The sequence below is a fragment of the Ochotona princeps genome, chromosome 20 (genome assembly GCF_030435755.1).
Source record: "Ochotona princeps isolate mOchPri1 chromosome 20, mOchPri1.hap1, whole genome shotgun sequence".
NCBI classification, from domain to species: domain Eukaryota; kingdom Metazoa; phylum Chordata; class Mammalia; order Lagomorpha; family Ochotonidae; genus Ochotona; species Ochotona princeps.
The window spans coordinates 41,521,182-41,548,851 of NC_080851.1; the positions used below are offsets into that span (position 1 = coordinate 41,521,182).

Here is a 27,670-nt window from a genome sequence, read left to right on the forward strand (position 1 = left end):
GAGCACTTTAGCTGCTAGGCCACAACGCCCAAGATTTATTTTCTTTTCATTGGAAACTCAGAGATACCCAGAGGAGGAGAGAGAGGAAGATCTTCCATCCTTTGATTCACTCCCCAAGAGACCACAGCAGCCTGAGCAGCTCTGATCCAAAACCAGAAGCCAGGAGCTTCTTCTGGTTCTCTCACACCGTTCCAGGGTTCCAAGACTTTGATCCATTTTTCACTGCTTTCCCAGCCCACAAGCAGGGAGATGGATGTGAATAAGGGCTGCCAGGATCAGAACCAGTGCCCATATGGTATCTTGACTCTTGCAACACGAGGACTTTAGCTGCTAGTCCACCATGCAGGGCCCTGCTTTTTCTAAACCTAGGCTTATTAATTTTGTCTTTTCAAAGAATCAATATTTCCATTGTCTTCAGTATTGCCTAATCTAGTTTATTCATTTCTTCACCAATCTTTAATTCTAATTTCCTTTTACTACTCCTAGATGGTTTTTAATTTTCTTGGGCCTTTGAGATCATTACTTAAGTTGCTTATTTGACTTTTTGTTGTTGCTGTTGTTCTTTTAATTGTTAGGCATCTAAAGTCATAACCTTTGGTTTCTCTATTCCTCTGATAGTGGGTTCTTTCTCATTGGCAGGAAGAAGTGTAGTTGAAAATTTGTCATAAACTATACTATAGAATGTGTCTTCAATCAAGTTAATTAATATCTTGCATTTCTAATTGTTGAAAGTTGAAGAGCAAGGTGATATTAGATTTGGTTTCTGCTGAGGTCACTCCCTGGCCGACTCACAGCCCCCATCTTGCTATACCCTCATGTGGTGTTTCCTCTGTCCATGTGCATCCTTTTCTAAAGGAACCTAAGGCATTTTGAAACATTCAGTTACCACAGTTTCTGGTAATTACCTTCTTTAAAAAACATATTTGAAGAAAATTCAAGATTTGACCAAGGCAGGAAGACTTAGTGTTATTTGAAGTTAGAACTCATTTCTCCCCCCACCCCCCTCCTGCATCATGACCAGGTCAGGTGTGAACTGCCCTCCAGGCAATTGCAACTGAGAACACAGACCTCCACCTCCTGCTGACTGCCAGCAGATGACAGCTCTGCTTTTTCTGTGCCCAGTTGCCTGTTTGCCAGAATCAGGCTCAGGCTGAGTGGTGCTGAGAGGTATGGGCCCAGGCCCTGCCAAGGTGATGAGGCTCTTTATTGATCCTGAGGACACCTAGATTCCATCTTCACCATATGCAGTGTCCACTGTGGGTGAATCTCTATCGAAGCAGCACATTTGCAGTGACTTTTATCAGAAATACTACAGGTATTAGGAAGAAGTCCACAGAGGACTGGTCTTTTCTTTTTATGTTTTGAAATATATATTCTGTTAAAATGTATTTTTATTTGAAAGGCAGCATTACAGAGAAAGAAGCAGAGACAGATAGGGATCTTCCATCTGGTGTTTCCCTCCCTAACTGTCCTCATTAGCTGAAGGTGGCCGGTGCTAGTTAAGAGCTTGGAGTTTATCTTAGCTCTCCAACATAAGCACAGGTGCTCAAGGACTTGGACCATCCTTGCTTCTTTCCTAGCAATTAGCAGGGAGCTGGATTGTAAGCGGAGCAGCCCAAGTTGCAGCAGCACCCATATGGGATGATACTGATGGTGGATGCTTAGCCACAGGATGCTAGTGCCATCTTGTTGTGTGTTTTTGTTTTAGAGGCCAGGACAGAGAGCATGGAGAGAGATTATTGTCAGAAGCTGGTGCCCTACACAAATTCTTGTACCATATTAGATTAAGTTAAAACTGGGTAGTAAAGAGGCATGTATGGCAGTACAGCAAGATTATCAAGTGATGTTAATACCCATATTATCTTTCAGGATTCCTAGCTCAGGATTTGGCTACTTTTAATTAGCAACTTCCTGGATAGACAGCAATAACATTCCACCAAACTGAGTTTCTAACTATCCCTATGGGAGCATGGATAGAATTCCTCATTTCTAGCTTTGGCCTGACTCATCTGTATACCTGACTTTCCAATAACAACAACAACAACAACAACAATAATAATAATAATAATAAATCTGTAAGAAAAAAGGAGTTCCTGCTTTCTAATTTTGGCTTGACTCAGCTTGGCTCTTGCAAATGTTTGTAGCATGAACCACCAGACGTAAGCTCTTTTTGCATTTCAAGTAAATAAATAATTGTTACTGGTTGAAAGTTATGTGTTAAATCTAAGTATTCAACATAACTGAGATGTGTACTTGAACTTCACATTTCAGTGTTGCCCTGGTGTGGACTTGTGCAGGCAGCTGTAATGGAATTGGGCATGGTGCTTGCATTCAAACCAGGCACTCTGGGTTGTGTTGATCCCAAGCAGAAAGTTTACCACTATGATCGACTCCAATAGGTTTTAGAAGGTAAAAATATTTGAAAATTGATGGTGATGATGGTCATAATTGAAGGACGATGAGTTTAATTTATAAATTATCTGGTGAGCTCTTAAGTGATTTTTGACATTGTGAAAGAATGCAATAAATCATTTCAAAATTTTCAAGTGTATTTTACTATGTCAAACTCCAATCCACAGTAAACATGGTTTTCCTCTATAGGGTACTTTGCATTTGAATATAAGTGTAACCATAAGGGATGGTCACACATCAGTGACATGAATTATAGTGATTGTTTCAGGTCCAGAGTTTTTGGGGAAAGGGAACAATAATGTGATTGTCTTTTGAAGAAAGGGTTACAAAACGAATACTTTTTAAAAAAATCTGTGGTCAAACACCAATAGTACTTGGGAATATTTTCAGTAGTAATGATTCAAAAAGCCTAACCTTTGGGGCTTGCATTGTGGTGTTGTGTGTTATATCACTACTGGTCATACTGCATAGAATATTGCAGTGCCAAGGGATAAAGCAAACCCTGGAGCCCATGGGTGTATCATAAAATTAAAAATACCCTGCCACTCTACCAAACTTGCATCTGTTTTAGCAGCCTCTGTATTGAGTCTCTTGGTTTTTCTATGCATAGGATCATATCATCTGCAAATAGTGAAAGATTGACAACTTCATGTCCCATTTCAATTCCTTTGCTTTCTTTTTCTTATCTAATAGCCTCTGTGAGTACTTGTGGTAGTATGTTGAATAGCAGTTGTGATAGTGGGCACCCTTGTCTTGTTCCAGATCTCTGTGTAAAGGGTTCCAATTTTCCCCCATTCAGTATGATGCTGTTTATTTCATATATTGCTCCTAGTGTGTTGTGGGTATTTCCTTCCATGCCTACCTTGTTTAGAGTTTTTAGCATGAAGTGATGTTGGATTTGTTGAAAGCTTTTTCTGCATCTATTGATACTATTATATGACTTTTGTTCTTCAGTGTTTGGATGTGGTGTATTACATTTATGGATTTACAAATACTGAACCATCACAGCATTCCTGGGATGAATGCTACTTGATCCAGATGAATGATCTCTTTGTTTTTTTGAATTCCATTAGCTAGGATTTTGTTGAGGATCTTAGCAGCAGTGTTCATCAGGGAGATCAGTCTGTAGTTTTCCTTCTCTGTTAATTCTCTATTCGGTTTTGGGATTAAGGTGATGTTGGCATTATAGAATGAGTTTGGAAGGGTTGTGGAAGGGTAATGGCTTTTCATTGGAGGGGATGATATTCTTCCAGCTCTACTTCAGGCCAGGGATGGTTTCCCAATGACACTGTTGAATGTGTCTGGACAATAAGATGCTGGAATCTGCATGGTCCATGCCCGCAATGAAGGAATCATGACTGGATATGATCTGTACTACTGTAACAATATGGACAAGTTCAATATGGGGGGGCTTTCCAGAGGGGTGGGGGAATCCCAGATCCTATGAAACTGTGTTATAAAAAGAAATAAATTAATCAAATGCAAAAAATACATTAAAAGTAAAAATATAGAGGGAAAAAGAAGTAGAATGCCCAAATATGTATAAAAATGTCAGTTGTAGAAGTGTCTTTGTGAAGTTCTCTTAATTGAATTTGAAATGTAATTCTTTATTACTCACAAAAATATATCCACACATCTACTTAAAATATGTTGTTCTAGATGCAGCATGTTTCTTTATAAACATTTTTATAAATACTATGTATGTTTGAAAGGTAAATTGCAGAGAAAAGAAAGATGTTTCATCACTGGGTTGATTCATTCCAAGATGTCAGGGTCCTGCCATGCTTAGTCCAGCAACAGGAATCCATCTAGGTTTCCAAGGGGGTTCTTAGAACCCACCCACTGTCTTCCAGGCACAATAGCAGGATACTGCATTGGAAGTGTTACACAGCCAGTAGGCATAAAAAGGCATTTGGGTATCAGATATGATCTATCCCAAACAGCAGCCCAGCTTCCTGTATCAGGACATTCACTCATTCGAATCTGATTATTTTCTCTTGCTGTTGCCTAATGTAACTATTTAATGAGGGAAAATAAAAAGAGTTCTCAAACTATGTTGCTGTCATATTTATGGATGAACTATGGGCTGAGGCAAATGAAATGGCAAAGTCAAGTGTTGTTGAGGGTTTGGGAACTGGGAAGTGTCATTGAAGACTTGGGAACTTTCATTTGGAACAATTACTAGAAAACTTTATAGATTAAATACTATATTCAATTTTCATATATAGTTATAGATAAAATTGCTTTGAATGTAGAAATATTGAAGTACTAATGCCACCCAGTTATTTTTCTGAAACATGCATTTTTGAGACAATATGGTTATCTATGGTATTTTGTAATTTGAATAATAGTTGTTGAAAAAATAAGTGCTTTGCAGTAACATTATGATTTGTTTAATTTGTTAGAAATTTTCATTGGATAGTCATATTTACAATAGCAGAGACAGAGATATCTTCCATCTGCTGCCTTACTCCCCAGATCAGCACAGTGATTGGAGCTGAACCAAACGGAAGCTAGGAGCCAGGAGCTTCTTGTGAGTCTCCCCAATGGGTGCAGTCTCAAAAGGTATTGGGCTGTGCTTGACTGCTTTCACAGGCCACAAGTAGGGTGCTTGGTGGGAAATATAGCACTGAGAATATAAACCAGCATCCGTATGGTATCCCTCTTTGTGCAAGGTGAGGAATTTAGTCACTAGGCTACAGCGCCCGTCCCAGTAACATTATTTTTAAATAAACAGCAATTGTTCGCATTAACATAATGATTACTTGACTTTAATCACTGACGATTATTGAAATTATTGATACTATGTCAAGGATGCCTTCTTGTCACTTGTTAGTCACTATTCTTGCCGAGGAAAGCTGATGGCTTTTATTTTCCAGCCACTGTGTCTGCCTCCAAGTTGACATTGCTTAGCACAGTAGGAACCACTGAAGAGGCTAGGAACAATCAAGACCAATGCATAACTCTCTGTCTCTACCTTCTCTTGCAGGTGTAACCCTGCAGCCTGCTACATGCTTCCCAGGCTGGAGAACACCAACACACCTTCAGTAAGTTGTTTGTTTACTTCTCAGCTTGCTTTACATTGTATTTGGGGATCATGATGATAGTTTTTAAGCTATAATAAAAAAAATGTGAGAGAAAGAAGGTAAAATTTTGATAACAAAACATTGAAACTGTCAAAGCTGATTGAAACTTTCTCTCCAGGTTTTGTTTCATATATATGCAGATTTTAAAGATTTATTTATTTTTATTGCAAAGTCAGATATACAGAGAGAAAGAAGGACAGATTTTCACTCCAATGATTCACTTTGGGCCCTATCTGAGATATATTGACACTAGTTTGATTTGGTATTTTTTATTTATTTATTTATTTTTAATTAATATTTAGCATTATGTGACAGTTTCATAGGCTTTGGGAATCCCCCTCCCCCTCCCCCTCCCCTCCCCCCTGGTGGATTCCTCCACCTTGATGCAGCATTACAGTTCAAATTCAATCAAGATTCTTTCCTTGCAAACATATATTAAGCATGGAGTCCAGCTACTTATTGTCCGGATGGGTTGAACAGTTTCTTGGGGAGACCATTTCTGGTCCGAAGTCGGAGCTGGTATATCATCACAGTCAATTGATTTGGTATTATAATGAATACATGGGCCCAATGTCATGGCCTAGCAGCTAAATTCCTCGCCTTGAATGCAATGTGATCCCATATGGATGCCTGTTCTAATACTGAAATCCATGCTTCCCATCCAGCTCCCTGCTTGTGGCCTGGAAAATCAGTCAAGGACGGCCCAAAGTCCTGGAACCCTGCACTCGAGTGGGAGACCCAAAAGAGTATCTGGGCTCCTGGTTTCAATTTGGCACAGCATGGGCCATTTAAGTCACTTGGGGTTGAATCATTGGACAGATGATGTTTCTTTCTGTCTCTCTGTCTCTTCTCTCTGTCTATCTGACTTTGCAATAAAAAAATAAATAAATCTTTACAAAGAAAATGAATAAAACTGTATAACAGGGTGTCACTATACAGGGATGAATGCATGTAATTATAGTGCACCTAGTTCTAGTCCTGTCTATTCCACCCTTTCAATCCAGCCAACTACTAATGCATCTAGCAAGCATGTGGTGGTGGTATAAGTACTTGCATCTGCCCCAACCAAGTGTGAGATGCAAGAGGGGGACCTGGAGTCAGTCTGTTCAGCTAAAGGCATTCAGAAAAAAAATTGGCCCCAAACATGTTTTTCTGGCATGCTTCCCTTCAGCTGAATAGTGACATTGTAAAAGCAGTGTATTATCTTTCCATCTAGCTTCAAGGTTAGTTTTCCAGCAGTGGTATTTACATTATACAAAATGCCAGACATCATCAATTGTATATCAGGTATGGCATGAGGAGGAGGTTCATTGGAAACCTCTGTCTTCTGATTACCAGATTTTTTTATTTAAATAATCCTTGTGGCATGTTCTCTGATAACATGTTACACTGCTGCATGCAATGCCAGAATTCCATGTAAGGACCGGTTAATTCCCTGATATTCACCTTCTGATCAACTTCCCTTCTAATATGCTTGGGAGATAGCAGAAAATGTCCCAGTTCCTTGGACATCTGCACCCCTGTGGAGGATCAGAATGGAGTTTGCCTCCTGGTTTTGTCCTGGACTTTGCTGCCTCTTGTGTCCACGGGGAGTAATCAAGTGGAGGGAAGGTCTTTCTGTCTGGCTGGTTTTGACTGCTGCTCTGTAATTCTCACTTTTAAGTAAGTAAATTGTTTTTTTAAGGAATTAAACAACCCACTATATTTTATACTCTGTAGATTGGGGACTGTTGAATTTCTTTTTTATTATTATGTTTATTTTTATTTTTGGTTAATTTTACATAGTTGTTTTTGGGTGGTTGGTCAAGGCTACAGGAAGTTAGGTGAGAACACCATTTCCACATTCTCGTTTTCCTTTCTGTGTCTGGGGAAGGGAGGAGATAAAGGGAGAAGCCACACCCAGCCTCCAACCATCCCAGGATGCCTGATGTGGGGCATGCTCTGAGGGTGCTGCTCATGAGGTTTTGATAGTTCAACAGTTCTGAATTACTGCCGATCTTTCCATTCTAAGCACAGTGAAATCTGTCCAGAATCCACTGGTTGATATAGTCCATCTTACAGTTTCTGTTTGCCCATGAATTCACCTCCAGCACTTGTCTGGTGTAATTGATCAGTTTGTTCTGTTCTTCGTGCTCTGTTATGGTACCCAGTGTGCTCTGCATGCTCCAATGTATTGTCATATCCTCCATGTGCACCTGAATATGCTGTTCACTGCTCCATTGAAGCCAAAGAGGAGGCCTGGCTCTGACAAATGCCCTCCATGGTCAGTCCATGGAACCTGCAGTTCTCTCCTTGGTTGGAGTTCTGAATGCAGTGATTCAGTTGGGGGAATCCCCAAAGAAACTTAATCTGATGTGATGGCGACCTGATTCTTGTGTGTGCATGCCAACAGAGGGTCCAGCACATTCCATCACCCCAATCAGCTTATGCACATGTTGGTGGTTGATATTGCTGGATGAGATCTGTCTCCAGCCCTCTCTTCTGTACATACCAATGAGTGTTGCAGTCTATCAGAGAAATGTTCACTGTTTCCTTCATGGGCTCTCTCCCATTCCTGGATCTTGAACTCTAGGTGTTTCTGCAGTTTAGCTTGAGAGAGCTTTCCCCTGCCTGAGCCATCATCTGCTAGGTGATGCTGCAGCAAAACCCAACCACCCCAACCCTCTCCCACTCTGGCTTATGCACGTACCAGTAGGTACGATCTGCCACCTTGGATTTTCCCTCTTCCACTAAACATACATTTCCACCATTGTTATAGCCCTGCCTGGACTGGTCTGCGCAAATACCAACTCTCACATTCCCAAGTGGGAGTAGTGGCTTAATAGGGGAACTCACTGCAGACCCCCCACCGCACTACTGGGTTTGCCTGCTTTGCCATGGGTCTCACTTGTGATGGTTACATGCTGTGGCCCATCTGGCATAGCATAGCTCACCTTGGCTTTTGCCATTGAGTTTTGCAGCCTGGCCTGGCCCAGCTTGTTCCCAGTTTCAGCTCACATTGGTGGTGTCTACAGTCTAGCCAATCCAAGCAGCCCCAGAGTCCTATCCGTAATGTGCATTTTGTTGTGCTGTGGCCCAACTCGGCATGATGCACATACCATTCTGGCTCTCAGATTTGCTAGTGGGTGATATGAACTGTCCTAACCTGGTTGCCAAGACCTGAGCCAAAGGTATGCCCTTGGGTAACATAACCTGGCCTGGTCTAGGCTGCTCCCTGTCGTGGTTGTTCCACTCACCTGCAGGGACTGTGTCCCATCAGAGGAATTCCACAAGCTCCTCCATGAGAACTTATCTAAATGCCAGATCAGTGGGTCCATGGTGCAGCCCTACATTGTCCATCTCCTGTCTTTCTGAAGCAGTGGCCTTTCCTGACTTGCCTTCAACCCACTCTGTTTTTTTCTGGTGGGTATTACAGCGCAGCCCAGGATTGTCCACACCCAGACACAGCTGATACATAGCTCAGCAGGGACAGAGACATAGCCTAATTCATCTTACATTAAGCCTTGTTCTGAGGAGCACCAGTGGGTGCTGGAGTCTAGCTTAGTCTGCACACACCAGACCTAGTCCAAACTTGTGCCACAAGGAGACTGCAGCCATGTCCAGACCAGATAACACCCCCTACTCTGACCCTCACACCCCCCAGTGGGAACCACAACCTAGCCAGTATGTCCCCTTAGCTCCCCAACCAGGCTTGTTCCCAGGCATAGATCTTACTTGTGCCAGTGGTTGCTCTGACTCAGCTTGGCATAGTCCCTCACCTGTCTTGGCCTTTGCTTTTAAATACTGGAGGCTGGTGGGACCCAGCTTGCCCCCAGTCCGAACTCTTGCTGGTGGGCACTGTAACCTAGACCTGCTCAGTCTGTTCCCATCCCTGGCTCATGAAAGTGGGTAGTGTGACAGCCAAGCCTCTAATGACCTGTGCTCTAGCCTGGTTTCTGCACTTGCCGGTGAGCTAAGATTTGCTTGGCTCTGCCTGTTCTACCCCCATCCACTACCAACCCACATGTTTGCCAACAGGTGGAGCTACCTTACCCACCTTACCCAACCTTCAGACCTGGATCATGCACTCATCAGCAGGAGCTATGACTCAGCAGGAGAGTTTCCTAAGTTCTCCCACTCTGCCCACTCCCAGACCCTGATCTCACTCATGTCAGTGGGTGCTAGGGCCTTGACTGGCATAGCCTGCCTCTCCATCTTGGCCTTGTATGAGCTTATGAAATTTGAAGCCCAGGCTGCTGCACTGCTTATTTTAGGATGCATATGCTGGTGCTGCAGCCTGGACCTGTCCGGATTATTCTCAGTGTCTGTACCCACGAATGTTGACAGGTTCTATGGTCACACCTAGCTCAACCCATCACCCTCCCAGCTCTTGATCTAACCAGTGGGACCTGTATTTCCACAGGTTTTGGCCTACATATCTCTCACAGAATCTACCTCTGGACCTTGTTCTCTCACATGCTGATGTCATGGCCCTGCCTAACCTGACCCATCCCTGTTCCAACATTCAGTCAGGCAGTGGGATCTAGCCTTAGACAGATCCCCATCCCTAACTTTTGTATGGGCTAGCATGTGGTGGTCAGCAATATTCCTTACTAAGGTATTATTCCCAGTAAGCAATATTCCTTACTAAGAATCCCTGCTCAGGACTCCCATATGGGTTGGTGTATCAGTCTGACCCATACAGCTCTCCCTGCAAACCACTATGTCTCAGTCCTCTCACTTAGCTGCAAGTACAGTCACCCTGTCATTGGGAGTCCCTCAGGATTCATTTCTTACCTACATGTGCAGTGGCCTTAACCATGATGTCCCTATGTAGTAATTCCATGCCTCAAGACTCCTAGGCTTGCCCTCAGTTTGCTAGCAGGAGAAACCTGGTGCAGGTTGGTGCTCTGGCAGCCCACAAGCCCAGAATTCGGTCACCGCTTTTCATTGGTGACTGTTGTTTGGGCTCCACGCACTGAATATGAGCTGACTCTGGTACCCCCAGCAGCCGCTACACTGCAAGCAGCTCCATCAACACAGTCCCAAGGTTCCTCTCACTTATCTTTAAAAACACAAAAGGAGAAAAAGAAAAAAAGAAAAAGAGTGTGCAGCTATGGTGACACACTGGTATAGTTAACACATATTTGGCATTAACCAGGCCCAGGATGCCCTCCAGGTGTTAGCTGCTTTTCTCCCACCTGTGTAACACTTACCTAGGTACAGTGCAAACTAGGCATCTGCCTACATCATTTTAGTGTGAAGGGATGTTTCTGATTTTTTAAAAATCCAGTGAATTTTGATAAACATGTACTTGAATACTTTTATAGGGTTCAGTGTAGTATTTAAGTTTAGGTGCTTCATAAGCTAAGTAAACCAGGTAACAACCCTTTCCACTTATCTTTGTTTTTACAACACACAGGGTGCTCCATTCCAGTTCCCTGCATACCCTTACCCTGTTGTGAACTATAGTGACTATGCACTGGGATGGAACTCTGGATCTTGTTCCTGTTGTCTCACTTACTTTGCTACCTGTCCTACTTCCTTCCTTTCTCTAGGCCTCACTCTTCTCAACCTGTAATAATCGCCATTCTAAGTTTGCAGCTTTTTGTGACATTGACATAGGATAACATGTGAGTTTTTTCTCCATTTGCTTAATTTCTTTTCTTTATATCCAGTTTCATCTATTTTGTAACAAATAAGAATTTGTTTTTTTTAATGGCTGAGTACAGTCTCTTGACACTCGTTGGGTTTCACTATTAATAAAATCAGTGGAAATCTAGCATTAAAACTTATTTAGTATTCATTTTTCTCCTTATATTTTTATTTTGAATTTTTGAATTTAGTGGTATCATTTCATATAGACTGGGATTACCCCTTCTAAAATTCCCACCCCCCCCAACAGCTTTTCCCCATGTTGCTATAATCGAAAAGTCCTACATATAGAGTCACAATTTCATCAGCTTCTTATTAAAGTGTGCCCCGACATTGCTGGTACAGGGAGTGTAAAACAATCCAGCATTCCATTGTCTACACATTTTCAATGGTTTCACTGGAGTCCATCTTTTGTTGGGAAGCAGAGATGCAGTTTGCATTGTACCCCCACATCTGGATATGGTAGACCTCAATATTCCATCACCGTACATTTCTATAAATGAGAAGCCATGAAATAAGGTCTGTATGTTCCTTTTTATTTCTGTGACTTTTATTTCCTTTTTTTGCCTACGTGATTTTGGTAAATATTAAATTACATAACAACAAAAAATTATTCTAATTTGGTTACAAATCCAGAGGAAATGCTTTTGGTTTTTGGCATTCTGTTGTGTGATAGCTATAGGTTTGTTATCTGTAGATACAATTTTCTTGAGGCTTATTTCTATGTACCTCAACTGAGGTATACTGGGGTATATTTATATATTTGTAGGTTGCCTCAACTTTCATCTATGTTATTACAAAATAAATGTAGAAACTCATTGAGTGCTTCCTATAAGGTGATTTTACTGATGCTTGTCCTTCATCCTGTTTATGTGAAATACTTGGTTTGTTTTTTTCATTTATTGGCCCATTTTCTACATTCTCTAGTTAGGTGCACCTTGGCTAGTACATGTGAGTTTATTGATGTGATGTTGCATTTATTTTGCATGCTTTTTTAAAAAAATATTTATTTATTTTGTTGGAAAAGCAGATTTACAGAGGGGAGGAAAGACAGAGAGGAAAATTTTCCTTCCTATGGTTCATTCCCCAAGTGGCTGTAATGGCTAGAGCTGAGCTAATCTGGAGCCAGGAGGCAGGAGCTTCTTCCAGGTCTCCCACACAGGTGCAGGGTCCCAAAGCTTTGGGCCATCCTCAACTGCTTTTCCAGGCCAAAGACAGGGAGCTGAATGGGAAGTGGGGATGCCGGGATTAGAACCTGCACCTATATGGGATCCCGGAGCAATGAAGGTAAGGACTTAGTTGCTATGCTGTGGCACCAGGCCCTATTTTACATGTATTATGATAATTTTTTTATTAAAGATCTTATTTAATGCAAAATCAGATATATAGAGAGGAAGAGAGACTGGAAAGTCTTCCTTCTGATGATTTACTCTCCATGTGGGGAAGCAGGGTGCCTGGATTAGAAACAGTGACCATATTGGATCCTGGGGCAAGCAAGGTGAGGACTTTAGCCACAAGGCCACCGCACTGGGCAATGTGATAAGAATTTTGCATCTATTTTATCAGGTATACTGGTCTGTGATATTTTAGTGATTCTTGAACTAGATTTCTGGACTATAAGCAATTATTTCAGAAAAAGCATTAAGTAAATATAGAGAGAACTAATTGTACAGTAATGGAGATTGCATTTTTTACTGAGAAATTCCATCTCTTGTTTTTGTCTATTTATTTATATTTTAAATAGTCATATTTGGAGATATTCCTACTGCTGATTCAGTCTAGTTTAGAAATATCAGTGTTATTAGGCTTAGCATAATTTTGGAATTGTTTTCTTTAAATTTTTACAGTAATTCTAGAAAATGTGCTAATTTGGTAGAATTTATTGGGAAGACACCTAGTGTTGACCTTTGGTTTGAAGAGATTTAGTCCTAATTCACTGGTAACTGTCTGTTGATTTTGTCAAGTTTTATAATGTCTTTCTGATTCAGTTTGTCGACTAATACTGAGTACCCAGAAATTAAGCATTTCTAACAATTTATTTGTTTATAACTGCTGTTGATAGTCCCTAGTGATCCGTTGTATTTCATTTTTTTTCTTTTTTTACATTGTGTTATTGCTATCACTTTATAATACAGTTCCATATTCCCTTATCCCCTTCCCAATTCCCTCCCCCCCACCTAGTTCCTCTATAACATTACTAACATATAGTTCTTCATACTCAGTCATATGTCCATCATTGCGGGCATGGACAAGAGCAGAGAGTCCAGAATCCTATTGTCAAGACATAGCAGCCAGTTTCATTGTAAGTCCATCTTTGTCTGGAAGCAGAAATGCATACCACATTGCATCCTCACATCTGGATGTTAAGTCTCCATTTCATAGCTAGATTCTGTACATCCCCTTAAATGAAAAGTCATGATAAAAAATCAACAACAGAAAGAAAAGAGGAAATTTGCAATGCCATGAAGTTAAATGACATGTTACCAGATATGACAGTCTCCATTACACAGCTGCTATACATCCCCTTAAATGAAGAACCACAAATCAAAATCAACATCCAGGAGAAAAAAGAAATTAACAACACCAAGAAGTTAAATAACATGCTATTAAATGACTAATGTGTAGCTGAAGAAATAAAAATCAAGAACCTTCTTGAAGAAAATGTTGCCATTGCATGATCTACAAGTCATTGAATGATTTAATCAGAAGAAAGTGTTTTGAAGAGATGAAACCGAAGAAAACAACATAATCCATGTGATATACTTTCTGCTGATCTTTGTTGAAGTGTGTCTCCTCCAGACAATAAACAGATGGGTTTTGTTTTTAATCCAGTCTACTAATCGATGGCATTTGATTGAATTTAAGCCATTTACATTCAGAGTTTAATATACATGGATGTTACTTTGGTCCTGTCATTTTAGAAATGGGTTGTTCATTGGTTTAGTCTTCTGTTGCCATTTTATTGGGATGTTCTTCCCATTTGCCTTTGGTTTTGGTAGGTGCCATTCCTCTTCTCTGTCAAGAGAACATCTTCAAGTATCATTTGTAGGGCAGGTTTGGAAGAGGCAAATTCTTTTAGCTTTTCTTTACTGTGGAAGAATTTTTTTTTCATTTTCAAAGATGAAAGAAAGCTTTGCTGGATATGTTATCCCAGGCCGACAATTTTTTTCTTTTAGAATCTGGAATATGTCACTCCATTCTCTTCTTGCCTGTAGTTTCCTGTGAGAGATCTCCTGTGAGCTTAATTGGCATTCCTTTATGTCAATTGACTTTTTCCACGTTCACATTTTTTTTTTTATTTTTATTCATTTTATTACAGCCAGATATATACAGAGGAGAGACAGAGAGGAAGATCTTCCGTCCGATGATTCACTCCCCAAGTGAGCCGCAACGGGCCGATGCGCGCCGATCCGAAGCCGGGAACCTGGAACCTCTTCCGGGTCTCCCACGCGGGTGCAGTGTCCCAATGCATTGGGCCGTCCTCAACTGCTTTCCCAGGCCACAAGCAGGGAGCTGGATGGGAAGTGGAGCTGCCGGGATTAGAACCGGCGCCCATATGGGATCCTGTGGCTTTCAAGGCGAGGACTTTAGCCGCTAGGCCACGCCGCCGGGCCCTCCATGTTTACATTTAAGAATCTTTTCCTTATGTTTGATTGAAGAGAGCTTGATGATCATATGTCGTGGTGAAGATCGCTTTTGATCAAGCCTGTTGGTAAAACAGGTCCAGGTTGAAGCTTCTTCCTAGTTCTCCCATATCAGTCCAGGGAATCAAGCACTTGGGACATCCTCCGCACTCCATGTGCACTAGCAGGGAGCTGGATCAGAAATAAACCAATTGGACCAGGCACAGTAACCTAGTGGGAAAAGACCCTGCACCTGTATGGGAGACGCAGAAGAAGCTCCTGCCTTAAATCTGCTCAGCTCCGGCCATAGTGCCCACTTTGGGAGTGAATCAGTAGATGGAAGATCATCCTTTCTGTCTCTCCTCTTTTTTTCTGTATCTGAGTTTCCAAAAAAGTAGATTAATGTTTTTTTTTTTTTCAAAAAAAGAGAGAAAAAAAGTACAACAGCCTGGACTTAAGGTGGCATCTATGTAGGATGTTCATATCACGAGCAGTGGCAGAACCCACTTTGTCCAGACAGCCCTGATGCACTGTACTTCTGTGATAGCAGGGTTTTTTTTATTCTTTTTTTTATTGTATTGTTGACAATCTTTACATAGTTAATTATGGTAAAAAAAAAAAAAACGTTCAGGGGTTATAAGGAAGTGGGTAAGACTGTTATGTCCATTTGGTTTCCTTCATGTATCTGAGGTAGAAGGGGATATTGAGGGAGAAGCCCCACCCATTTCCCACCCACCCCAAGTCCCAGATGTGGGGTATGCTCTGAGATACTTGCTCAAGTGGTTTTCTTTTTTAATCTATTTTATTGTATTATTGTTGACAATCTTTACATAGTTAATTACGGTTAAAGAACAAAAACAAAAAACAAAGGTTCAGGGGGATAGGGAAGTGGGCAATACTATTATGTCCATATTGTTTCCATCATGTATCTGAGGTAAAGGGGGATATTGAGGGAGAAGTCCCACCCATTTTCCCACCCACCCCAAGTCCCGGATGTGGGGCATGCTCTGAGATATTTGCTCAAGTGGAGTTAATAGTTCTCCAGTTATGAATTGCTGCCAGTTTCGCTCAATGAGGTGGTCCACTGATTGATATGGTCCATCATAAAGTCTCCGTTTGCCCCACATTTCGCTGCCAACATATAGCTGAGATGAATGATTGACCTGTTCTGTCTTCTGTCTTTTCTTGGTTAGAGTTCTGAGTCCAGCAGTTCGATTGGGGAGATCTCCAAAGAAACTTTGAGGTATTCCCAGACTAGGTTCTTGTATGTTCTAGCAAGCACAGGGCCCGGCACAGTCCATCACCCTGATCAGCTGGTGGTTGCAATTGCTGTGTTGGTTCTGTTTTCGGTTCCGAGTTGCACTGCAACCAATGAGTGTTGCAGTCCAGTCTGGTTCGGCCCTTACATCAACCAGTGGGAGCTGCAGCCTAGTTGGGGCGATGCACAATAACTCCCACCAGGCCCGCCCCCTACCCTGGTTTGCCAGTATGTGTAGCAGAAGACCAGTCTGTCCCCCATCCCATTTGGCTCTGGTACTTGTCAATGGATATTATCAAGTGGTTTTAATAGTTCACCAGTTAAGAATCACTGCCAGTTTCACCACTCCCAGCTCGATGAGGTCATTGAAGAATCCACTGATTGACACAGTCCATCATAGAGTCTAAATTTGCCCAGTATTTTGCTGCCAACATATAACTGAGGTGGTTGATTGATTTGTTCTGTCCTCTGCCTTCTTTTGGCTAGGGTTCTGAGTCCAGCAGTTCAATTTGGGAGATTTCCAAAGAAACTTTGAGGTATTCCCAGACCAGATTCTTTTATGTACTAGCAAGTACAGGGCTTGGCACAGTCCATTGCCCCAATCAGCTGGTGGTTGCAATTGCTGGGTTGGTTCTGTTTTCAGTCCCGACTTGCACTGGAACCAATGGGTGATGCAGTCCAGCCTGGTTCTGTCCAGCCCATGCTCGGCCCTTTCTTCAACCAGTGGGAGCTGCAGCTTAGTTGGGGCGATCCACAATAACCCCCACCAGGCCCACCCGCCACCCTGGTTTGCCAGTATGAGTAGCAGACTAGTCCAGTCTGCCCCACACCCCATTTGGCTCTTGTACTTGTCAAAGGGTATTAAGGCTTAGTTCCATCTAACCAATTCAACTATTCAGCCTTCACGGATGTTGTTGATTGCCTCTCTGCCTAGCCAACCCAGCCCCCATCCTAGTTTTCATGCCCTCCCACCGGAGTAGTGACCCAAGAGGGGGGAACCCACTATTTCCCTCCCGGGTCTCTCTCAATCCCGGTTTATGCACTCTCCAGGTGGTTATGTGATTTGACTTGACAAAATTAGCCCCCAGTGCCAACTTCTGCCAGCTGATGCTGCAGCTAAGCCCAAACAACCCTTACCCACTCTAATTTATGCTTTCACCAGAAGGAATAATCCATCCAGCCTGGCTTTTCCCTGATCTAGTCCACATGCAGCTCACAGGTGTTGTAGCCCTGCTTAGTCTGGTCTGTCCAGTGGGAGTAGCTGTCTGGTGAGGGGACCAGCCCCTTAATCCCTTTGCTGGCTCTGCCTTCTCCCTTCCTGGATCTCATGTGTGCTGGTTGGGTGCTGTAGTCACATCCAGTACAGGTAACCTCACCTTGGCATTCCATATTGTGCACTGGTTTTTGACGCGACCAAACCCGGCTCAACCCACACTCTGTTCTGGTGTTCAGATATGCCAGTGGATGACATGAACTGATTCAGCCTGGTCTGTCCCCGACCCATGCCAAATGTATGCCAGTGGGAAACTTTCCATGGCCTATTCTGGGCTATTTCCTATCATGCTTCTTGTGCTTACCTGCAGGGTCTGTGTCCTGCCAGAGGAGTTGCCCAGGCTCCTCCATCAGAACCCCTCCCAATGCCAGATTTTGCGCATGCCAGGGGGTCCTTGAGCCAACCCAACTCAGTTCACCTCCTGTCTTAGCAGGAACAGTGGCTTTTCCTGGCTGGCTTTCACCCCATTCTGGTTCTTGTTGTTGGATGTTTCAGCCCAGCCATGGATCGTCCATACCCACATACAGCTCACATATGGCTCAGTTGGGGTTTGAGACCCAGCCTAGTCACTCCCACATCTACCCTGGTTCTCCAGGACACCAGATGGTGTTGGGGTCTGGCCTGGCCTGGTGCATCCAATCCCAGGCCACGCTAGTGCCACAGGTGACTACAACTGTTTCCTAGTTAGAATGCAGCCCCCATTCCAGCACACGTGCCCCTTGGTGGGAACCTCAACCCAGTTAGGGTGTCCCTTAGCTTCCCAACCAGGCCTGTTCCTAGCCGTAGATCATGCGCCTGCCATTGGCTGCTCTGACTCAGCTTGTCTCAGTCCCTCACTTGTCCTGGCCTCTGCCTTAGACACTGTGGTTTAGCGTTCTTGACTCAAGTAGACCAGTAGGTGCAAGAGCCTAGCTTGGCATGACCTGTGCTCCGTCCTGGCTTCTAGTTTCACTTGTAGGCTAAGGTTTGCTTAGTCCTGCCCAGTACATCCCATTCCATCACCAACTTACACACTTTGGAGCTACTTTGCCCAGCTTGTCCAACCCCCAGTTCTGGACCACACGTTCATCAGCGGGAGCTGTGGCTCAGCAGGAGAGTTTCCCAAGTTGCAACCACTTGATTCACTCCCCGACCCAGTTCTCATATATGCCAGTGGGTTTTAGGCCAATGCCCAGCGTAATCTGGACTTCGATTTGGCCTGCTATGAGCTGGTGAATGTTGCAGCCCGGCCCACCCCACACCCTATTCAGGATGCACATTCGGGTGCTGCTCCCTTGCCCAGTCCAGACTGTTGTGAGTCCCTTCACCTGTGATTGATGGCAGGCTCCTTGGTCACACCTAGCTTAGTCCATCACCACCCAAACTCTTGGGCTTACCAGTGGGGCTAGAATTTGCATAGTGTGTGGCCCACACATCCTACACAGAATCTACCCCAAGATATGGTTCTATGCTAATTAATGTTATGGCCCTGCCTAATGTGACCAGTCTCCTGATCCATCATCATGTCAGGTAAAAGGATATCCTGCTGGACAAGCCCCAAGGTTTAGCTTTTGCACGAAAGGTGTTCACCGCTCAGCATTGTGAAGTGATTACAAGTTCTTCCAAGGAAGAGTTACTGCCATTGGGAATATTTAGGATTGTCTCAGATCCCAGAAGCACAGTGGGGACAGCTCACCACGTGCACATGGTGACTGGAGTTGGGATCCAAGCAGGACACCCTATCCTGGAGCCCACCAGCAGCCTCCCAGCTGCTGGAAGTTCAGATCTCCAGGCCCAAGGTTGCGCCCTTCCCCAATCCTGTTGACCACCTAGTGAGGGCGGTGGGTGGGCCTCGGATCTACCCACTCACAGAGACTTCTTCCCTCGGTTTACTCGCTCCAAAAGGAAGCAGCCCCCGAACCCAGGCAGGCCCAGGCACAGCTCACCATGAGCATATGGTGCCAGGGATCAGGATCCAAGCAAGTCGCCCCATCTTCCAGCCACCCAGCAGCCTCTTGGCTGCTGGAAGTTTAAACCTGCAGGCCCAAGGTTACGCCCCTGACCAATCCCCTTCACCGTCCATTGAGGGCGGTGGGTGGGCCCTTGGCCCACCCAGTCACAGAGACTTCCTCCCTCGGTGTACTCGCCCCGAAAGGAAGCAGGCCCAGCTCACTATGAGCACATGGTGGCTGGGGTCGGGATCCAATCAAGACGCCCCATTCTGCAGCCCCCCCCAGCAGCCTCACCTGTGATAGCAGTTTTAATATGTACCTCTCTTTTTGATGTTATGTGCTTGAGCCTACTTTTTGCTTAATCTGGAAAAGGGTTTATTGATTTTGTTTTCCTTCTAAGAACAATGAAAGTTCCTTTATCTTTAGTGCTGCTAAATATAGTTATTATTCATTTCTTTATTAATCTGTATTTCGAATTTTCTTTTTCTACTTCTAGACTTGGCTTCTTATTTTTCTGAGAGGTGGAGATCAGTACTTGGAATGCTTATTTGACATTCTGTTGTTGTTGTTTAGTGTTGGCCATCTAAAGTCATAACCTTTGATTTCTCTGATCATGGTCAGTTTTTTCTCATTGGCCATAGGCAGTATAGTTGAAAATAAGAGTGTGTTTGTTTTGGCCTAAACATATAATACAAAATATGTGTCTTGAATCACAGTAATTCATTTCTTTTTTTTTTTTTAATTTTTATTACAAAGTCAGATATACTGAGAGGAGGAGAGACAGAGAGGAAGTGGAGCTGCCGGGATTAGAACCAGCAGCCATTTGGGATCAAGGCGAGGACCTTAGCCACTAGGCCACGCTGCCAAGCCCACAGTAATTCATTTCTTATGTTTTTTTTTTAAAAATTTTATTTTGATGATGTTTACACAGTTAAAAAGGGAGCATGCATGCACATGTGGATACTGATTAAGCTAGGAAGGATAGAGAATTAGAGGGGAAGTGGATGAGACCATTGTTTCCAAATTTCCTTGTTTCTGTGTCTGTGGGATGGTGGAGAGGAGAAAGGCCACTCCCAGAATCCCTGCCACAGTAGAACCTTTTGATATGGAATGGTCATCTGATTTTCCAGGTTCCCCACTGTGGAGCATGCTCTGAGGGTTCTGTTCAAGTGGTTTCCATAAGAAATCCTTCCAAGGTCCATTGGTTGACATTCCAACTGGTTTCCATTCAGCCAGATCTTTAGTGTCAACACTTGTCTGGTGTAGTTGTCCAATCTATTCTGCCCTGCTTCATCTGCTGGCTCCAATAGACTGCCATATCCCCTATGAGCATCTGAACGTGTTCATTCAACAAATGAGGAGGCCTAGTTCTGACACAGGCACTCCAAGGTCAAAGCACAGATTCCACATTTCTTCCAAACATTGGGGTTCTGATATCAATTCAGAGGTGCAGATCTGAGGTGATGATAGACATCTGTGTGTACTTGCCAGTACAGGGTCACCTCAATCTGTCACCCATATCAGCCTACGCACACACTGGTGGTTGCAGCTGCTGGATAAGTTTTGTCTCCAGTCCCATCTGTTATGCAAACCAGTGGATGCTGTGGTGGAGCCCAACCGTGCCCATCCCACATTCAGCTCTCATGCACACCAGTTGGGAACTGCATCCCAGTCACAGTGCACCATATAACCCATGCTAGGCCTACCCCCAACATGGTTTCTTTGCATGTTTTGTGCAGCAGATTACTCTTTGCTGCATCCTGGACCAGTATGTCCAGTTCCCAATCTGAGTATTCATGAGTATCAGAGGGTTCCATGGTCATTTGTAGCTCAGCTCTTTACAACTCTCAGCTCTTGGGACAACAGCAGAATTTGCAGTTCCACAGGCTGAGCCCTCATATTTCCCACAGGATATGCCCCCAGACCTGGTTCTTATGCATGCCTGTCTATAACATGTCCCAGCCTCACATTATCTGCCCCTTCTATGAAACTCATTGGCAGTAGTGTAATCTCTCCCTGCCAGACAGACCTCCAGCCCTACCTTAAGTGTTCACTGGTGGGTGGTGGTAGTCCATGTTAACCATCCCAACTCAGTTCTCCCACATGGGTAGATGCACTTGGATGACTCAGAAATTTCCTCAGTTCTAGTTTACAAACCACTAGGCGTTAACCCCCTCATTTGCCTGCAAATAAAGTGGCTTTTGTCAGTAGAAGTGTTTCAGAAGTCATTCCTCACCTGCAACATACTCCTTCAGTGACCCTGCCTCCCACACATCCCCTTACCCTTTTCCTGAGCAATCAGCAGTTCCAGTTCTTGGGAGTCAAACAGACCAGCCTAGCTGCTTGAATGCAGCTTCAGACGTCATGGCCTGGGGTGTGGTGTAAATGTGATCTTGTACACAGTGTCAGCTCTTGGCTGGTGGTGGGAGGGGCATAGCCCAGCCTCGCTGCTTACAGGCAACTGAGCCATTCTGGCCTGGGCTTGGTGCCAAACTGGACTGTGAACCACATTGACCAACTTTGGCTGAGGTGAGGGGCACATCATGGTCTGGTTGCTTGAAGGCAGCTTGAGCCATTGTGGCCTTGGCATGTGCGCAAATGGAACTCTAGTCCCAATTGCCACTTTTAGCTGGTTGGGAGAAGGTCAGAACAGGGCCTGATTGCTTGAAGGCAGTGTGAGCCATCCTTGCCTGGGTTGTTTTAATGAAGGAAATTGTAGTGGATATAAAGTGGTATATCATTGCGGTTGCCATTTACATTCATTTAATGATCAATCATGCTGAAATTCTTTTTGTGCTAATTAATTAACCTTTTGGTTATCTTCTTTGTAGAAATATACTTAGTCTTTTGTCCATTTTGGTATCTGTTTTTACTGCTTTTCAGTTTCGGGATTTTCCTGCCAACAGGCAAGGGGTTGAGGTGCCAGTTTTCTTGGGCTGCAAGAACCACGGGGATAGTCTGAGGGATCGTGTCCATTTATTATAAAGTGAGCACAACTCATACGCACTAGGATGGAGACAGTAGAAGGGCAGTCCCAGACAGCCCTCCCACACAACAAGGACACTGTAATTGACTAGAAGGCATGTCTATCCCCTTAGACCCTCCAGTCATGTCACAGGTCAAGTACTGCACACACGCACTAAGCCATGCCTTAGGGCATAGGCAGGTAGGCTGTTAGTCATGCCCACCAGGTAGTATTTGAGGTGACAATCATACTTACATTGTAATACATGATTATTTAATTTGCCACTGTTATACAAATTAAATGAGGATTGTCCTGAAACTCTACCATGCGTTGGCCTTAATAACTTTTCAGTGTCCCAGCTATGTTTGATGGTGGAGTAACAATTCTTAAACGCAGCCCACACTGAATGTGCTGTAATGTGTGAAGGAGTGAAATCTTGATGACTACAAACAAACCAATAATGTCATTGCTAAGGTACAATTTGTTAAATGTGATTTTTCATTTATTTTGATTGGAAAGTCAGCTTTACATGAAGAATGAGAGACAGATCTTCCAACCACTGGTATAATCCCAAAGTGGCTGCAGTGGCCATAGCTGCCAGAGCTGAGCCAATCTGAAGCCAGGAACTTCTTCCAGGTTTTCCACTGAGGTGCAGAGTCCCAAGGCTTTGGGCTTCCTTCTACTGCTTTCCGAGGCCACAAGCAGGGAGCTACATGGGAAATGAACAACCAGGATATGAACCAGTTCCATAGGAAGGAGAAATAAAAAATTTGGAAACAATGATCACATCAACTTTCCCCTAACCCTTGAACCTTCCTACCCTGATCATCTATGTAAACATCATCTGCAATAAACAAAAAACATGCATGTATTTTTAAAAGTTTCAGAAAATAAAGTTAAGCTTTTTCAAAGAAAAAAAACCTAAAAAGGCACGAGATTCAAAGAAAGCACAGAAAAACAATTTAAACACTCACATTTTACAGAAAAACAGAATCATTTCTTTCCCTGGAAATAAATTTTAATAAAAAAAATCCCCCCACACACAAAAAAAAAACCATTCATGTAACATTTTTTTTTTTTTTTTTTTTTGGAAAGGCAGATATACAGAAAGAAGGGGATATAAAGATTCTCTATCTGCTCTCCGGAAGAGTTGTAATGGAACAAGCTGGGCCAATCAGAAGCCTGGATTTTCCTTCTGGACCCCCGCCACACAGGTTCAGGGTCCCAAGGCTTTCGGCTGTCCTTTACCACATTCCCACACCACAGGCAGGGTGCTGGATAGGAAGTGGATTAGCCAGGACACATACTGGCACCTGTATGGCATCCCAGTGCATGCAAGGTGAGGGCTTTCTCCCCTAGGCTATTGTACCAGGCCCCTTTCCCAATTTCTCCATCTGGCTTTCAAATAAATGTTTCTAAAACAGGGAAACAGAAAATCCCTAATCTAAATGGAAGTCATGTTTCATTAGCAAATATCAGGTTTCTTGTTGTTGATGTTTTTCTAGAGAGATTGTACTTGTCGTATAATCTTTTTGGATTATTAGGGTTTCTCTATGACTGTTTTTTCAAAAAATTTTAATTTTTATTGCGAAGTCAGATATACAGAGAGGAGAAGGGACAGTAAGATGGAAGATCTTCCATCTGATGATTCACTCCCCAAGTGACCACAATGGGTAGAGCTGTGCTGATCTGAAGCCAGGTGCTAAGAACTTCCTCCAGGTTTCCCATGCATATGTAGGCTCCCAATGCTTTGGGCTGTTCTTAAATGATTTCCCAGGCCACAGGCAGGGAGCTGGACTCAAAGTGGAGCTGCCTGTATTAGGACCAGCGCACATATGGGATCCCGGCATGTTCAAGGCAAGGTGGCTAGGCCACCACGCTGGGCCCTCTATATCACTTTCAATAATTTGTAAAATATCATGACACAGGACGTTCCATGTGTTCAAATTGGCAGCTTTTATCTTTCAAGGTGCATGTGACCGTAACAACTTAAACACCCTCTGTTCAGCATAGAAATGATCAAAGGACCTCAGTAGATAAAAACATAGCCATTTGGGATATGTAAATCAAAATCACAATGAGGTAACTCAACCTTCTCAGAATGGCAGTTATTTGGAAGAAAGGGTAACAAATGCTGGTGAGGAAGTAAAAAATGGGAACTTTCTCTAATAAATGTGATTGTTTCAGGCCACTCAGTGTTTGATCATTAGTTGTAGCAACAGTAGACAAGTAATAGAGAATTTAAGGATAGAAGCTGTATTTTGAGTGATCCTCATAAAGATAGGATTGAATGGTACACTTGAACAAAGCACCTTTGGTGATTTAAATAGCAGAAGCAATGTGCTTGTCATTGGATTACAAATCACCATGGCTATCCTTGATTGCATTCTGTCTGTCTCAAATGTGTTATTTTTATGCATACTTTTTCTTCCTTCAGATTTTGGCTTTAAAATGACTTTTGGTTTGTTGTAATCCAAAAACATTGTTTCACTTTCAGATACTTACTTACTTGAATTTTTCATTTTTCATAATCCAAATGGAAAAAATATTTATTTACTTGAGAGTAAGAGTTACACAAACAGGGAGAAACAGTGACATCTTTTACCCACTGCTTCATTCCCCCAGATGACTACAATGGTTAGGACTAGGTGAGGCCTAAGCCAGAAGACTAGACTTTCTTCCAGGTCTCCCACATGCATAGCAGGGGCTCAAGCACTTGGCACCATCTTCTCTGCTTTTACCAGGCCATTGGCAGGGTATTGGCTTGGAAGCAGAATAATTGGGACATGAGCCAGCACTCATATTGGATGCCAGCCTTGCAGGTGGTGACATTATCCGCTTTGCCACAATATAATATCTAGAGTTTCTAGATTTATTTGAAATTTAGAGACACAAAGATGAACATACTCAGATTGTGTCTGCTGGCCCAACCTTACCCCCTGATTGCCTGAAATTTCCAAAGACCAGGGCAGACCAAGAAGACTTAAATAGCATCTGTGTCCCCCACATGACAGTAGGGAACCACACATTAGCTTTTACCTGTTCCCTCCCAGAGTATAAACTGGAAGGAAGTGGCATTGGAAGCAGAGCTAGCATTTGAACATGGGATGTAAGCATTTTAATTGCTGCACCAAATGCCTATACCTCAGAGATTAGTTTATTTGCCCTGCTCATCTTGGTTCATGACGAGAAGTGCATCAGAGGCCATTGCCTGGCCTGATGTTGGGCTCTTCTGCACGCAGCTGTCCAACTATTTATAAGCAATATGTTTCAAAGGAATGCTAGCTCATGATAAAAAAAAATGCCTCTTGGGGCTGGATTTTTTTTTTTTTTTAAACTCAGAATAATCTCTGGAATTGTTTCAAGTTCTTTGGTGTTACAGTGGTTCATCTGTAAGCAGTAATCCAGTCTGTGGATGTACCACAGCTTGCTTATTCCTTCACCTTTCACCTTTTGGCAGAGTATGTGAGTTGTTTCCAGTTTGAGTTTTACACATAAAGCTGGTTTGTAAATGTTTATGCACAGCTTTTTTTGTTGAACATAAGTTTTTAGTTCACTTGAAGGAAATACCTAAAAGTGAGATTGCTGAGCTAATGATATTCAAAATTTTTAAGAAACTACGGAACTTACCTAAGAAGCCATTGAACTTGATTGGGCAATAAGATGCTGGACTCTATGTTTGGTATATGCTTGCAATGGGGGAATCTCAACTGAACTTGAACTGTGGTTATGCAACAAGGTGGAGGAATCCACTATGGTGGAAGGGTTTGGGGAGGGGTGGGGAGAATCCATGTACCTATGAAACTGTGTCACATAATATAATGTAATTAATGAATTAAAAATAATAATAATAATAAAAAGAAACTACAGAACTGTTTTCCTAGGCAGCTATATCATTTTACATTAGCATCAGCAATGAGTAAGAGTTCTAGTTAGCTAGATGTTCTTCAGCACTTGGCATTATTAGTATTCTTTATTTTAGTCAATCTACAAAGGTATGTGCTAGTCTAACCAGGGAGTTTGAATTTGCAGTTCCCCAATGATTGGTGATGATAAGTGTTTTTCTTTTGCTTATTTGTGTTGTCCATATATTGTCTTTGTTGATGTGCCTCTTCAAAGCTTTAGCCATTTTCCTATATTCTGGTTTATTTTAACTGAAGTTTTTATTGAAATAATTGTTGATGTTTACATGTACATGAAGAAATAATACAGAGAAACTCTGTATATTCTTGACACAGTTTACCGAAAAGGTAATATTTTTTACTGTTTTTAAATTAACAGAATGTTAATTTTCATATGGTTGATTTTTTGAGAGTTGTTTTTTCTGTATTTTGGCTAAAAATCATTTGAGGGACATGTGACTTGCAAATATATTCTTCCAGTCTGTACTTGTCTTTTCATTTTCTAAACAGTGTCATTGGAAGAATAAAAGTTTATGGTTTTAATAAAATACACTGTATTAAAAATGTTAAAAAATGGGAACTTGTTACAATGTTGATGCAGTTATAGATTAATTCAGCATGTGAAAAATAGTATCAAATTTCTTTTTTAAAAAAGATTTATTTATTTTTATTAGAAAGGCAGAAGTACAGATAGGAGAAGAGACATAGAGGAAGATCTTCCATCCGATGATTCACTCCCCATGGTGCTGCAACAACCGGTGCTGCACTGTTGCACAGCCAGGAGCCAGGAACTTGTTTTCAGATCTCCCACGTGGGTGCAGGCTCCCAATGCTCTGGGCTGACCTTGACTGTTTTCCCAGGCCACAAGCAGGGAGCTGAATGGGAAGCGGAGATGCCAGGATTAGACCTGGCACCCATGTGGGATCGCAGCGCACTCAAGGTGAGGATCTTAACCACTACTCTCTTGCTCCAGGCCCAATCTTTCTTAAAGATTGAGAAATAAGATTGCTGGTTATGCAACAAGGTGGAGGAATCCACCATGGGGGGAGGGTTTGGGGAGGGGAGAATCCCAGTATCTATGAAACTGTCACATAATATAATATAATTAATGAATAAATTATAAAAAAAAAAGAAATAAGATTGCTGGGTCCAGCACAGTGGCCTGGCAGCTAAAGTCCTCGCCTTGAACGCACTGGGATCCCATACAGGTGCTGGTTCTAATCACAGCAGCCCTGCTTCCCATCCGGCTCCCTGCCTGTGGCCTGGGAAATTAGTCAAGGATGCCCCAACTTCTTGGGACCCTGCATCCACATTGGAAACATGGAAGAAGTTCCTGCTTTCTGGCTTCGGATTGGCGTAGTACCAGCTGTTGAGCCCATTTGCGAAGTGAATCATCGGATGAAAGAACTTCCTCTCTGTCACTGTTTGACTCTGTATATCTGACTTTGCACTAAAAAATAAATCTTTTTTAAAAAGATTAAATGATATAAGAAAAGATTAAATTTAGACAAGATTGGCCTAATTTTGAGAAATCTCCTTGTATTTTCTGAAAGTTATGAACACCTTGTATGAAAGGGGATCCTATC

The 27,670-nt window shown here is 42.7% G+C and overlaps 1 protein-coding gene and 1 long non-coding RNA gene across 2 annotated transcripts in view; both read left to right on the forward strand.

Annotated features, from left to right (window-relative positions):
• Window positions 1-27,670, forward strand: part of LOC101522773 (zinc finger protein 260-like) — a 793,789-nt gene that overhangs the window by 750,976 nt on the left and 15,143 nt on the right. The gene's annotated exons all lie outside the window — the stretch shown is intronic.
• LOC131482748 (uncharacterized) overlaps window positions 1-27,670 on the forward strand; it is a 66,663-nt gene that overhangs the window by 36,163 nt on the left and 2,830 nt on the right. The window contains exon 2 of the long non-coding RNA XR_009247259.1: window positions 5,402-5,459. This is a non-coding gene — a long non-coding RNA (uncharacterized LOC131482748). The remainder of the gene's footprint in view (window positions 1-5,401; window positions 5,460-27,670) is intronic.